The sequence below is a fragment of the Rhodnius prolixus genome, unplaced genomic scaffold, assembly GCF_049639745.1.
Source record: "Rhodnius prolixus isolate KJV_2025 unplaced genomic scaffold, Rpr scaffold_9, whole genome shotgun sequence".
Taxonomy (NCBI): domain Eukaryota; kingdom Metazoa; phylum Arthropoda; class Insecta; order Hemiptera; family Reduviidae; genus Rhodnius; species Rhodnius prolixus.
The window spans coordinates 21,029,301-21,043,026 of NW_027411604.1; the positions used below are offsets into that span (position 1 = coordinate 21,029,301).

Sequence of the window (13,726 nt, forward strand, 5' to 3'; positions counted from 1 at the left end):
ATAACTTGAGGTAAAGATGCAGTCTCTGGAGTTAAAGATAAAGTCGCTAGAAGAATGATAAGATCACTAGTCGAAATCAGTACCAGTTTATAAGTAAAGAATATTATTCACATACCTGCGATAAAGTGAAAGAAAAGAGAATTGCATCCGAAAGCCGCTTCAATAGAAATTTTATCAGTAAATACAAGACAGTTAAAAAATTTGAGACAATTTAAAATAATAAGATAAAAAAAGAAAGCCTAATAAAAATAAATAAATATGGCGTAAAGAACTCGTGAATCAAACTGTTTCGCGAACAACTTCGAACTGAAGTGATTAGTTCAGTATTAAAAGTTATTTTTGTTGCTTAAAGTTCGGCTTAATGTTTGGATTGTTTATATCTTAGCCTTACAAAACTTACTAAGAATTATTATAGTATAATTATTGACGTGCCTTTTGTAGATTTTTTATGTTCAGGCAAAAATTAATAAATAAAAATATTAATTCATTCACTTATAAATTCAACATTCGTGTTAGAGTCAGAGTTATTATAATTATTATTATCTTCATAAATGATAATATTTATATAAATTTCCATATAAATCATAAGAAATATGATGATCTACGTAGCGGGACTGGAAAAACGGGTAGAGATTTTCTTGTTTTATTTGTTAGAAGAGTTGAATTTGCGTCGTTGTGCGTACCTCTCTAATTGCAAAATATTGTGGGTGAGTGGCACGAAGTAAAGAAGGCCCCGAGGGGTTGGTAACTTAAATAAGTTAGAAACTGAAGAAAAGCCCCTAGCGGATACGAAGGAGGCTGCTGCAACCAGCAGTAAACGACCGCTCGCAAAGATTTCTACACCTCTCCTGCCGACTGGGTATACGGCAGGGAAATGCCAGAATGGAGCTCAATGTAAAGGAAAACTTTAAATGTCTATTGTTTTAATAAGAAAACGCCAGTCCAACGCTGTCCCTTTATCTTTACAGAATGAAACTTTATTTGCATTAACTTTTATACTACAAGTTATGTAATTGTTTTTTAATCAATATTTTAAATAAATTATGTAATTTTCCCCTCCATTTTTATAATTATTGAAGAAAACTTTATTTATTTTTAACTAGGAGAGACCATTACGATAACTACATTCATCCGTGGGTTTCTAATAGTGTATGAAATCCTGCCATTACATCTAATACTTAGTTACCTTAATAAAATTCAACCAATTGTCAAAAATGTTAGTTTTTACGTCTATCACTCTAATAAAATTAAACCTAAAGCAAGTCTTAGTTTGTAATTGATTTTATAAGTATCGCCCAGGTGTCTTGTATCATGCCAGGAAGGCGAATAACCAATTTCTGCACCATTTAGCCATGCATTGTTTCAATAAGTATTAAATTGGAGACATAAAAGGAGGGTTGACAATATGGCGAAGGACATTGGATTGGAAGGATTGGATTCTCTGGATTCTCTGGATGGTTTCGTGGAGCCCCTAAACTTCGGCTCCATAAGCCCAGATCAGTCTCAGAAATGTTTTTTAAATAATAAGTTAACCTGTTAATGAACATGAAGTTATTTAAATTGTTTTATTTGCCGTGTATATACACGGTGTAGTCAGTTGTCCCGGATACGCTCATCGTAACCTTGGAAGATTATTTTATTTGCTATTCACGTGAGTCAGTTGTCCCCGGATACGCTCATCGTAACCTTGGAAGATTATTTTATTTGCTATTCACGTGAGTCAGTTGTCCCGGATACGCTCATCGTAACCTTGGAAGATTGTTTTATTTGCTATTCACGTGTAGTCAGTTGTCCCGGATACGCTCATCGTAACCTTGGAAGATTATTTTATTTGCTATTCACGTGAGTCAGTTGTCCCGGATACGCTCATCGTAACCTTGGAAGATTGTTTTATTTGCTATTCACGTGAGTCAGTTGTCCCGGATCCGCTCATCGTAACCTTGGAAGATTATTTTATTTGCTATTCACGTGAGTCAGTTGTCCCGGATACGCTCATCGTAACCTTGGAAGATTGTTTTATTTGCTATTCACGTGAGTCAGTTGTCCCGGATACGCTCATTTTAACCTTGGAAGATTATTTTATTTGCTATTCACGTGAGTCAGTTGTCCCGGATACGCTCATCGTAACCTTGGAAGATTGTTTTATTTGCCATTCACGTGTAGTCTGTTGTCCCGGATACGCTCTTCGTAACCTTGGAAGCTTTCTCGAACGCCATCTACGCACTCTTTCTTGGATCTGCCCTTTCTTCTTCTTCCTTCGGCCTCCCAGTCTAGGATTTCCTTAGCCATTCATCTAAGCTTTCATTTTTGTTTATATGGCCTGTACCATCTAAGAGCTTCTTCACCTCCACTTTCTGCTGCATATTCTTTTCAAACGTTCATTTTCTTACATACTTCTTCGTTTCTTACTCTTTCAAGCCTTTATATTCATGCTGCCTTTCTTCAGTAATCCATTTCGGTGGGTAGAAGCTTTTTCATTAAATCCTTATTCAAGCTCCAAGCCTCACTTAATATGCAAAAAAAAAAAGACATAATTTCATTCTGTAAATTGTTGCCAATTAGTCGAAAATTAGTTGTGAACTTTAGGCATCAAAAACGCCAGTTACCTTAAACCAAAATTCCTCAAAATGCATCTTCGACATTTGAGAAAAGTTTGGCCCATTTTCCAATCCAAATATTCCCTTATTGTTCATTAAGTTGATATTTTTTTTATTTCCAACTAACAAGCTTTTCGTGTTCAGCAATAGAAAACGTTTATACGAAGAAGTGAACCAAGTTGACGGCCTCATCATATATTTAGACCCCTTTTTTATTCGATAGCTAAGGCAATAATAGATTTCATGATTTCAGAAAACTACTGATGAAAATTTTAATAATGCTTGTTTGAAAGGTCAACTAAATGAAGTATAGCTTGTCGTATTCCTTATTATTTTGAAACTGCATTTATCATTTCGAGTTTGCTATTAGAGTAAATTTAATGATTTTAGTATTTAAAATTTTTGTATAATTAATTAATCTTTATGATAATGATTATTAGTAACAAATTCATCGAATAAATGCTTGTAACATGTGTCTCACTTGAACCCATTTCTCACTGAGAATACACACATCTGTGAGCTCCACGTCGGAATTGAGAACCTACACCAATGAATAGATAATGGGGCTGTAGTAATTGTCAGTCTTGGAGCAGCCGTTCTCCTCACCCTTTTTCTCATCCCTCTGGGGGATGCCTTGTCTAGAATCATTCCTCAATTTACATCTTAGACACCCTCACAGTCCTTAAGGAAAACTACCTCTTCACTTCGCTATCATTCCTCACCTGGTTCTACGTACCCACACTTTAAACACAGCCACAAGCCTTAAATATATATATATACGCCACAACCTGCCAGCAGAGTCTTGTACGTCTGTAGAGTCGATTCACTCCTCTAGTTAAACCTAATATTATTTCACGCATACTCATCCGAAGAAACCCCCTGCCTATGTCATCCATAACTCCTTTCCCTACCTGTCTCTCTCTGTCGTGTTCACTATACTTAACTACAACCACTAACTCAGGTTTCTCGGCACTTCCCAGTTTCTGTCCCATTCGAACACACACTCCAATTTACTAAATCGACCCTAAAACTTGACTAAATTTGCAATAGCAATTAACTTATACGATCCTTTAGTTACTCGGCTGCCTATGTAACATAACTCTACAATAGTCAGCGTTAGTTCCTTTCTTATCCTTTGATGCTTCCGCCTCCTTTCCCTCCCACCACCGTCCATCAGAGCAGCATCAAACTTCTGAATAACAAGAAACTATACTCTTCTGCGGTGTAACGGTACATAGAAAACTTCTTCAGATGAACCAGCTACGACCTTTTCGTGCTACTATCCACAAGATCCAAACTCAAATATTCTTTTTAAACACTAAGTACTTAACCCAAATGGATTCTTGCCAACACTATAGTTCGCGAAAATCCCCGTAAATTATACTTTAAAGTTTAAACATATAAAAAAAACCTATTCCAACTAATACGAAATTTTGAGATATATTATCGAACTAGTGAACTATCCGTTGAATAAAAAGGTACTTCTCGTTGAAGAATTTTGGGTAAAGTTGGTTTTTACATTACGGGAAATGATGATGAGGCCATACCTTACTGAAAAGTGGCAATTTTAGGAGAATCCACGATTTCATCTCTATTCGAATTTTCAGGAAAATGATTTTTTGGTAAAATTTATTGTTTATTAAATTTGTAGTCACTAAATAATTTAAATAAAATAATTTTAAAATACTGAACAATCTGCACAGTGCCATTTTTAGTCAACTGATTTTGTTTTTTAATTTGTGAACTACGTTTCAAATTACCCCCACTCCATTATCCCAAAAGTGCCCTAAATTGATTTTTTTGGGGAAAAATAAAAATGTTTTAAGTAAAAGTTGAATTCACAGGGTGAAGTAATGTCCATAGGCCTACTGCGTGTAGTACAACTAAAGTAGAGTTCAATGATGTATTGGCCAACTTCATATTTTCCTCTGTTCTTGAGTGTCACTTTAATTTTTTTTTTTTTTTCTAAAATCATTACTTTTTTTGCAATAAAAATGTTATTACTCAGAAAGTTTTAGTCCGAATTCGATTCTGATGACACGGATAGAAAGACAGATAAATTTTCTAAAAATGGATACAATTTCAAAGCATAAGTTATTCTCCAAACAACCTCAATCTTCCTCCGGAAACTGGGAAAATAAAAGTAGTCGACATTTTTAAGAAAACTCATTAGGCCCTTATGTGATCATTATCAGATCTAGGTGGGTGTGAAATTGTAATTTGTAGTAAATACAAACTATACGAATTTTTGTCTATAAAAATAGTTCTTGATTAAAAGATCAGATTTTTTTTTTTTTTTTTAAGTGCAATTTGTAACCTTTGACCTCCTTATTTTAAGAGAGCCTACTTTAAAAATTGACTACTGGTCCCAACTAAAAGAGTTTTCAATGAATTAAACAACTTGATAAACTAACACTGTTGAGTGCTCGTGAACACGTTTTCTTGCGAAACAAACGTAATTTCTCATACGAAGATAAAAGGAATCCTGGAAAATGATATACCGTTTGAAAGCCCAATAAACAAGGAAACTTTTTTAAAAACTGCCAGCACCTAGGTCTGATAATGATCACGTTAGGGCCTAATGAGTTTTCTTAAAAATTTCGATTACTTTTTTTTTTCTAGCATCAGGAGGAAGATTGAAGCTGTTTGGAGAATAACTTATGCTTCGAAATGGTATCAATTTTTAGAAAATGTATATGTCTTTCTAACAGTGTTGTCAGAATCGAATTCGGACTAAAACTTTCTGAGTAATAACATTTTTATTGGAAAAAAGTAATGATTTTAGGAAAAAAAATTAAAGTGACGTCACTCAAGAACCGAGGAAAATATGAAGTTGGCCAATACGTCATTGAAGTCTACTTCAGATGTACTACGCACAGTAGGACTATGGACATTACTTACTGGTTCACCCTATATATCCATAAAATTAGAAAGTAATGCCCTATTTTTCCATTTAGGCTTTATGTCCCACTTCTGGATTAGGTATCAGTGAACGGAGACAGAAAACGATCACACTTTACTGTACATTTCTTTTATTAACCATTGAATAAAATCCAAAGCCTTGACCGGGAATTGAACTCAATAGCACAATACATATTAGCTTTACAGGACTCGCCTCTAAGCGCTCGGCTATCGTGGCGCCTAGATCTGTAAAATTAAATATATACAATTAGTACAGTACTTTCGATTTCTTTGATTTTGTCTAAAACATTTTTGTGGCGACAGGAACAAGTATGGCTGTGGTTTCCGTCTTTCGGCCCGCATTTGCAGAATAGGGTGGTACCCAACATCTTCACAAACTGTGGCGACGAACTCCTTGATACTTCCAGGAGCAGAGGAGCGTCATTCATATTTAACTTTAGGGACCATACTGATCATACTGAATTGGTTAGCAGCTGTTTATCTGGTAGATCTGTAAATGAAAATCGTATTTTTCAGGTTACTGGTAACTCTTCTCCGTTTGTGCTTATATTGTAAAGTTTCTGATGCTTAGACACCCCAGAAGAAGTGGCTTATCATCAGTTTATTTTGCTTCATCAAAGGATGAATATTACTAAATGTTGGTTATTATTTAAATTAAATAATGCTTCATCCCTGTGCTTCATTTCCTTTATAAATTTTAGTTTAATAATTATGAAAGCTCTGATTGGTGTTCCAGATACAGGACTTACCTTCTCTTGTAAAATGTTTGTAGTGAGGAAATGCGCTCAGGGAATGAGAGATGGGGATGCTGCAAGTTGTCGTTGGGCAGTGTGTATACACTTGAGTGGGCGTGTGTACGGAGCTGTCCAGTACAGGTATAATCAGCTAATGCAAGAGTCCGGCTGCCAGCTCTAACTGTCAACAATCCTCTCACTCTTTCTCTGCAGCAGCTACAGTCTCTCCTTTGGTCCCTCCCAATACTCCTGCGCTATAGCCCAGACAGAAGAGCCCTTTACACTGGAAGCCACTACCATATAAACTTGTAGACTTAATGGCTGCCATCCCTGTGGCCCAACACATATACACTCATCTATATACTTTTAGGTATTCTCCTACTACCACAGACATTCATTACGTAAAGTATGCTCTACGCCCTTTTGCTTCCAACCAAACCAGCGCAAGAGAAAGTAAGGTTGCGTTGTTTATTCTCTATTTCTCTTCTCCTCTAGTATTCTCTCTCTTCTAAGTACTCAGGACGTAATCTTTTTAAAATAACCTCTTTCCCCTACAGCAATCTGTCCTTTTTATTCCTCACTCCATGTCCTTTTATATTAGCACTGTGCCAACTGAAGATGAAATAACAGTTGTTATTTTAAGCTCATTTCCTGAAGGATCCCCAGTAATCACTCAAAAAATTTTTCTTCATTTCAATTTTTAACAGAAAATTCTTTGCAGAAATTCAATTAATCTATTTTTAGGTTTTTCTCACTTCCATAACTTAGATTTCGAGTTTAAATCTGAACTTAGTTTCACTACTTTAGAAATTGAGGCATACATTTTCATTTAAGCTATACATTAGCTTAAACATTAGCTGTTTGGACCTTCATCGCCAGTTCGAATCCTGCTTACAGCTACTTTTTATTTGATTGAAAAAAAATTGTTTACAGTAAAGAATGAGCTTCCGTCCCTCGTCCACGAATGGTAGTTGGGCGTTAAGCCCTGCCTAAAAAAGACTTTTATTTTTATAAGAACTAAAATTTGCAGTAATTATTTGTGGAATCATTGCCATAAATATCTATTAAACTTAGATATACCATTAGCTTATTTAATAAAAATCGATAACTTTAATTTTAAATCATTTTTCTTTGAACAAAATTCCACAGTAACCTGGTACTGCATGAGACCAGATTGATATATCAAGTTATTTTGTGGATATAACGCAGCGAGATGCGGCAAAATTTCGAACTAATATCTAATTTCAAAGTTATCAATGATTGGGCTAGCTAATGGGGCACTGAATTTATAATTTCGCCCTTCCTAACTCAATGAATTCTGTACATCCAGCTGAATTTTCTACAAATCATTCAACAACATTGAGATATTGATACTCTGTTTTCAACACACAAATAACAATCCTCATGAATTTCTTTATTTCTTTATTTCTGTATTCATCAATCTATTTGCAACTAGTTTGCCTGCGAATTGTCTTGTTTTAATAACAGAGAAACGTACAAACATACAGAAACAAGGTTGAATGTGACAGTAAAATTAATGTCACCACCCATTTTTTCTGTTAAATTTAAATAAATAAAACTTGAAATAGGAATATTTAGTGTATATTTGGGCGAACGATACAAGAGCATTTATTGACATTCTGTATGTGTAATTAATAAAATATAAACAAAACGCTATTTTTTGTTATTATATAAAAATATGCAGATATTTTATATAAATAATTGAAAAACTAAATTAACCCTACATTTCTATCCAATCTATCACTTATTTTAGCTAAATTCAGTACTGTAATTACCTATTTTTTCAGGCGTGCTTTACGTTCATCTACCAATTATGTGACGTGGACGAAGGGGACTAGCAAACATAATTTACTGTAAATTTCTTTTATTAACCATTGAATAAAATCCAAGACCTAAGATAAGGAATCGTACCCAGTACTACAATACATCATAGCTTTACAGGTCTCACCTCTAACCACTCGGCTACCGTTAAGCTACAAAACATTTGAGAAGATTAGCAGCTTGGACCTTTTTTCTCAGTGCACAGTCGACCTCCACACCAGTGCTTTCTTATTTACTCACGGAAGAAAAAATTTATGTGCTAGGCTGCTGGATTCGAACCCGTGGAATTCCGTGTGGTAATCCAATACGCTAACCAATAAGCTAATCCAATACCTTACTATTATTATTGTTCTACAATTTATTTAGCATGTCCCATAAAAGCATTTATCAAGGTTGTAAAATTATTTTTATTGGCTATTATTTGACATTTTCTGTTGAAATTGGGTTTTTTATTGATGAATTTTGATTGCCATGTTTGGTAATTTAGAAATTAATAAGTCTACTTTTGTATAAACAATGATGCGACAATATTTATTACATCTACATTAAGGGTACCTCCCTAGAATAAAACTATCAGTTTTTAATTAATTAAAATTACAGAAGCTATAAATATTATATAGTGTTTAGGAAATAATATGTTCGTACGATGCACAACTCGATTAATTTCATAAAACAAAAAAAGTGGAAAAATGCAATGAATTAATGTACATTTGAGTTGAATTATTGCAACGATTAGAGCACTGAATTAATAGAAATGGCCTCTGAAATAAACTAATAATTTATAATTATTCAATGGCCTCAAGTTTTTTCGCTATTTAATGGTGTTAATCTTTACTATTTGTGGAAATTTTTTATAAATATAAAAAAAGACGATGACTGAACTAAGTGTTTTTGACACTTAAATTTAAGTTATTTCAAAAAAAATGGAGTAAAATCGATTTATGCCCCCAATCTACGTCAAGATTAAAGCATTTTTCCGTGAAAATAACAATTAAGGGCCTTTTTAGGCTAGGAGATCAAGGCAGGCCTTCTAAAGTGCCTTTTCAGCTAATGTACGGACTAAATTTAAGTGACGAAAATGACTAAAGTGAATATGTATAATATTAAATTAAAATTTTTAATTTTACGATTGTAAGTTTCAAAAAAATGTAATTACGTAAATTGAGAGAGTTCATACGAAACATTGATTTTTTTAATTATTCGTAAAATAGAAATTACATGTTAATGTCAGAATGTCATAAGACTGCGCCCATTCATGTTAGGGCACAATACCTACGTACTAGCATGTGGTTGATTGCGTTCAAGATTTACTTTCTCCTACTATCTGACAAATTATTAACGAAGCCACGTCCATCCGTTTGTATTTTCCTTTTGAATGTTGCCTGGCGTTAGGGTGTACAGAGAAGGTGAGTTGGTATGTTTGTCTGTAGAGAAGGGGCCCAGGGTGAAGTCAATTATTCAAGGAATAATACCTCTTCCAGCCCTTATAAGGGCCTCCTGGTACCCATTGTCCTTACCGATTTATATCGCACACTGTGGGACACTTGAATGAGGTTGACACAGAATGGGGGCAATTTTCATTTTTGATTTTCGTTTAGTTTCATTTATTTAAAAAGGTGACCATTTTGTTTATCGTTGTAAATGATTACTTTTTTTAAAAAAAACCCATAAAATGCAATTCTCTTTCCGGCTGCGCACTTCTAATCGTTTTAAAATAATCCTTTTAATTTTTATTTACGCCTGGTGAGCAAAATCTTGTTCACATTTTTGATGTGGAGCCCTCAATGCGAACATTTATTTTTAGATTCTCTGAACCAAAAACATTTTTCTAGCAAACATTCTATATTATCATTTCTGGGGAATATTAAGAAAAATTACTTAAACTTTTATTTTTATAAGACCTAAAATTTGCAGTAATTATCCGTGGAATCATTGCCATAAATATCTATTACACTTAGAAATACCATTGGCTTATTTAATAAATCTCGATAACTTTAATTATAAATCATTTTTCTTTGCACCAAATTCCACAGTAACCAGGTACTGCAAGACTTCATGAGACCAGGTTGATATATCAAGTTATTTTGTGGATATAACGCAGCGAGATGCGGCAAAATTTCGAACTAATATCTAATTTCAAAGTTATCAATGATTGGGCTAGCTAATGGGGCACTGAATTTATAATTTCGCCCTTCCTAACTCAATGAATTCTGACATCCAGCTGGTTTTCTACAAATCATTCAACAACATTGAGATATTGATACTCTGTTTTCAACACACAAATAACAATCCTCATGAATAAACATGCTGTTCTTACAATTATTTCTTTATTTCTGTATTCATCAATCTATTTGCAACCGGTTTGCCTGCGAATTGTTTTGTTTTAATAACAGAGAAACGTACAAACATACAAAAACAAGGTTGAATGTGACAGTAAAATTAATGTCACCATCGAGAGAAAAAGAAAAAAAGGATCATTTGTGAACGCGAGTAACCCATTTTTTTTCTGTTAAATTTAAATAAATAAAACTTGAAATAGGAATATTTAGTGTATATTTGGGCGAACGATACAAGAGCATTTATTGACATTCTGTCTGTGTAATTAATAAAATATAAACAAAACGCTATTTTTTGTTATTATATAAAAACATTGCAGAATTTTTATATAAATAATTGATAAAGTAAATTAACCCTACATTTCTATCCAATCTATCACTTATTTTAGCCAAATTTAGTACGTGAAAGGGGTACTTTTTCAGGTGGGCTTTCGTCCAACTACCAATTAGATGTCGTGGACGAAGGCGACTAGCAAACATACTTTACTGTAAATTTCTTTTATTGGCCATTAAATAAAATCCAAGGCCTAAGACCGGGAATCGAACCAAGTACCACAATACAAATTAGCTTCACAGGTCTCGCCTCTAACCGCTCGGCTACCGTTAAGCTACAAAACATTTAAGGACATTGGCGACTTGGACCATTTTTTCTTAGTGCACAGTCGACTTCTGCACAGTGGTTTCTTATTTACTGGATAGTAAGCCTGACGGAAGAGAAAATTTATGTGCTATGCTGCTGGATTCGAACACCCGTGGAATTCCGTGTGGGAATCCAATATGCTAACCAATAAGCTAATCCACTAACTTACCATTTTTATTATTCAACATGTCCCATAACAGCATTTCTCAAAGTTGTAAAATTATTTTAAATGGCTATTATTTGACATTTTCTGTTAAAATTGGCTTTCTATTGATTATTTTTGATTGCTATAAGTAGCAATTTAGAAATTAATTATTATTCTTTTGTCGCTTCTCGGCCTTTTGGCTGAGATCAAAGTTTAGTATCTGTTCTTATCAGCTTAATCTGAAAGGGGTACTGTTTTTGCTCTATTGCTGAAACGTAAATTAATGCGTATTTTTTTCAGTCGGTGCTTAACGTCAAGGTACCAAATTACGTAACGTGGACGAAGCTGAATAGCGTACATTCATACTTTACTATTAAATTCTCGTATTAACCATTAAATAAAATCCAAGGCCCAGAGACCAGGAATTGAACCCAGTACAATATACAATTAGCTTTGCGAGTCTCGCCTCTAAACAAAAAATGTTGATTTAAAGAACATCACCATTTTTTTTGTAACGCAATTGATTATAACATCTTGAATCTTACAATTTGAATTAAAAATTATTTGGTTACATTTTTAAAACGTTTAATCAAAACAACAATTTTTCGAAAAAAATAAAAATAAAGCTGAAAACTACAAAAAAATAAATCTATCCCGTGAAATGTTAACTTTTTTTCAGCCGATTTACTTCAAATTTTGGATTTTGGTAAAATACGAGGTGTGTTCAAAAAGTAACGGGAATTTTCATTTTTTGAAAAAAATATTTATTTATTCATCTACATTAATATTGTCGCCTTCAAAGTAGTCCCCTTCGCATACAATACACTTGTGCCAGCGCTTTTTCCAATCCTCGAAACACTTCTGAAACTCGATCTTTGTGATAGCTTTCAGCTTTTTCAGCGATTCGCTTTTAATGTCATCTATGCTTGTAAAACGACGGCCTTTTAATGTTCTCTTTATGTTTGGAAATAGAAAAAAGTCACATGAAGCCATGTCTGGCGAATATGGAGGCTGGGGCATCGTTAAAGTTTTGTTTTTGGCCAAAAATTCACGAACAAGCAATGAAGTGTGAGCAGGTGCATTATCGTGGTGCAAAATCCATGAATTGTTTTGCCACAAATCCGGGCGTTTTTTTCGGATTGCTTCACGCAAACGGCGTTGAACTTGTAGGTAGTACTCCTTATTGATTGTTTCACCTTGTGGCAAGAATTCATGATGCACTATGCCATTAAAATCGAAGAACACAGTGAGCATAACCTTCACATTCGACCGCACTTGTCGAGCCTTTTTCGGTCTTGGCGATCCAGAATGCCTCCACTGGGACGATTGAGCCTTAGTTTCGACATCATATCCGTAAACCCATGTTTCGTCACCTGTTAAAACACGTTTCAGTAGATCCGCATCGTTGTCTACTTCATTGAGTGACTCTTGAGCAACTTCCATTCTCCGCTGTTTTTGTTCGAAATTCAACAATTTAGGAACAAATTTTGCTGCCACACGTTTCATACCCAAAACATCCGAAAAAATTTCATGGCATGAGCCAATTGATATGGCAACATCATCAGCGACTTCTCTGATTGTGATTCGGCGATCGTTCATAACCATTTCTTTCACTTTTTTCACGTTTTCATCGGTTGTTGATGTGCTTGGACGTCCAGGTCGTTCGTCATCTTCAACGTTTTCGCGGCCATCTTGGAAACGCTTATACCACTCGTAAATCCTTGTTTTACTCATAGCAGACTCACCATATGCCTTTATTAACATTTCACACACTTTATTTCATTTTTTACGCAAAATTTAATACAAATTCTTTGATCCATTTTTTTTAACAAACAAAAATCGCCAAGCTCGAAAAACACGTCTAACCTTAACGGCTGCCACTTAAGAAGTAAACAATGAATATTACTGAAAATTTTATCGTACTTCAGGGGCATGTGTACCAACATAATAAAAAAAAAAATTTACAATCAGACTCTCCAAACCCGCGAAATTTAAAAATTCCCGTTACTTTTTGAACACACCTCGTATTCAATCCTTATTAAATATTTAATACAAATTATTCAAATAAAATTGATGGCACTTATGGTTGGCTGGTTTCCTTTCCGTCTCTTCAAAGCTGTACATACCCGACTATTGTTGGAGAAGTGAAACTATATTTAGAGTAAAGAGAAAAGCTAAGCAGTAAATTGAAATGAAATATCAATTTTTGTTAACATAAAAAACGTATGAAATTATTGTCAGTATGTCTGTTAAATAAATATTAACAGAGATAATAATTTGAATAATTTTATGAGAATAAATAAAATAAAAGTGAACTATTAAAGTGATATAGCTATTACAGTATGTAAAGTTACTCTGTCTTAGAAGTTGAGGTATAAAACCAAGTCTATTTTCATGTCGATGAAGGAAGTGAAGGCACACGGACAGAAATGGTGGTAAACATCATTACGGTCTATAAGTAAAGGTTTGGTTTGGGAAGTACAGAAAATTCGAAATGGCCAGGAAAACGA

General features: G+C 34.1%; 1 protein-coding gene and 1 pseudogene across 2 annotated transcripts in view; both read left to right on the top strand.

Moving 5' to 3' along the window:
* Positions 1-13,726, top strand: part of bru3 (CUGBP Elav-like family member bruno 3) — an 838,385-nt gene that overhangs the window by 242,322 nt on the left and 582,337 nt on the right. The gene's annotated exons all lie outside the window — the stretch shown is intronic.
* On the top strand, positions 11,397-11,611 carry LOC141454824 (U2 spliceosomal RNA; annotated as a pseudogene).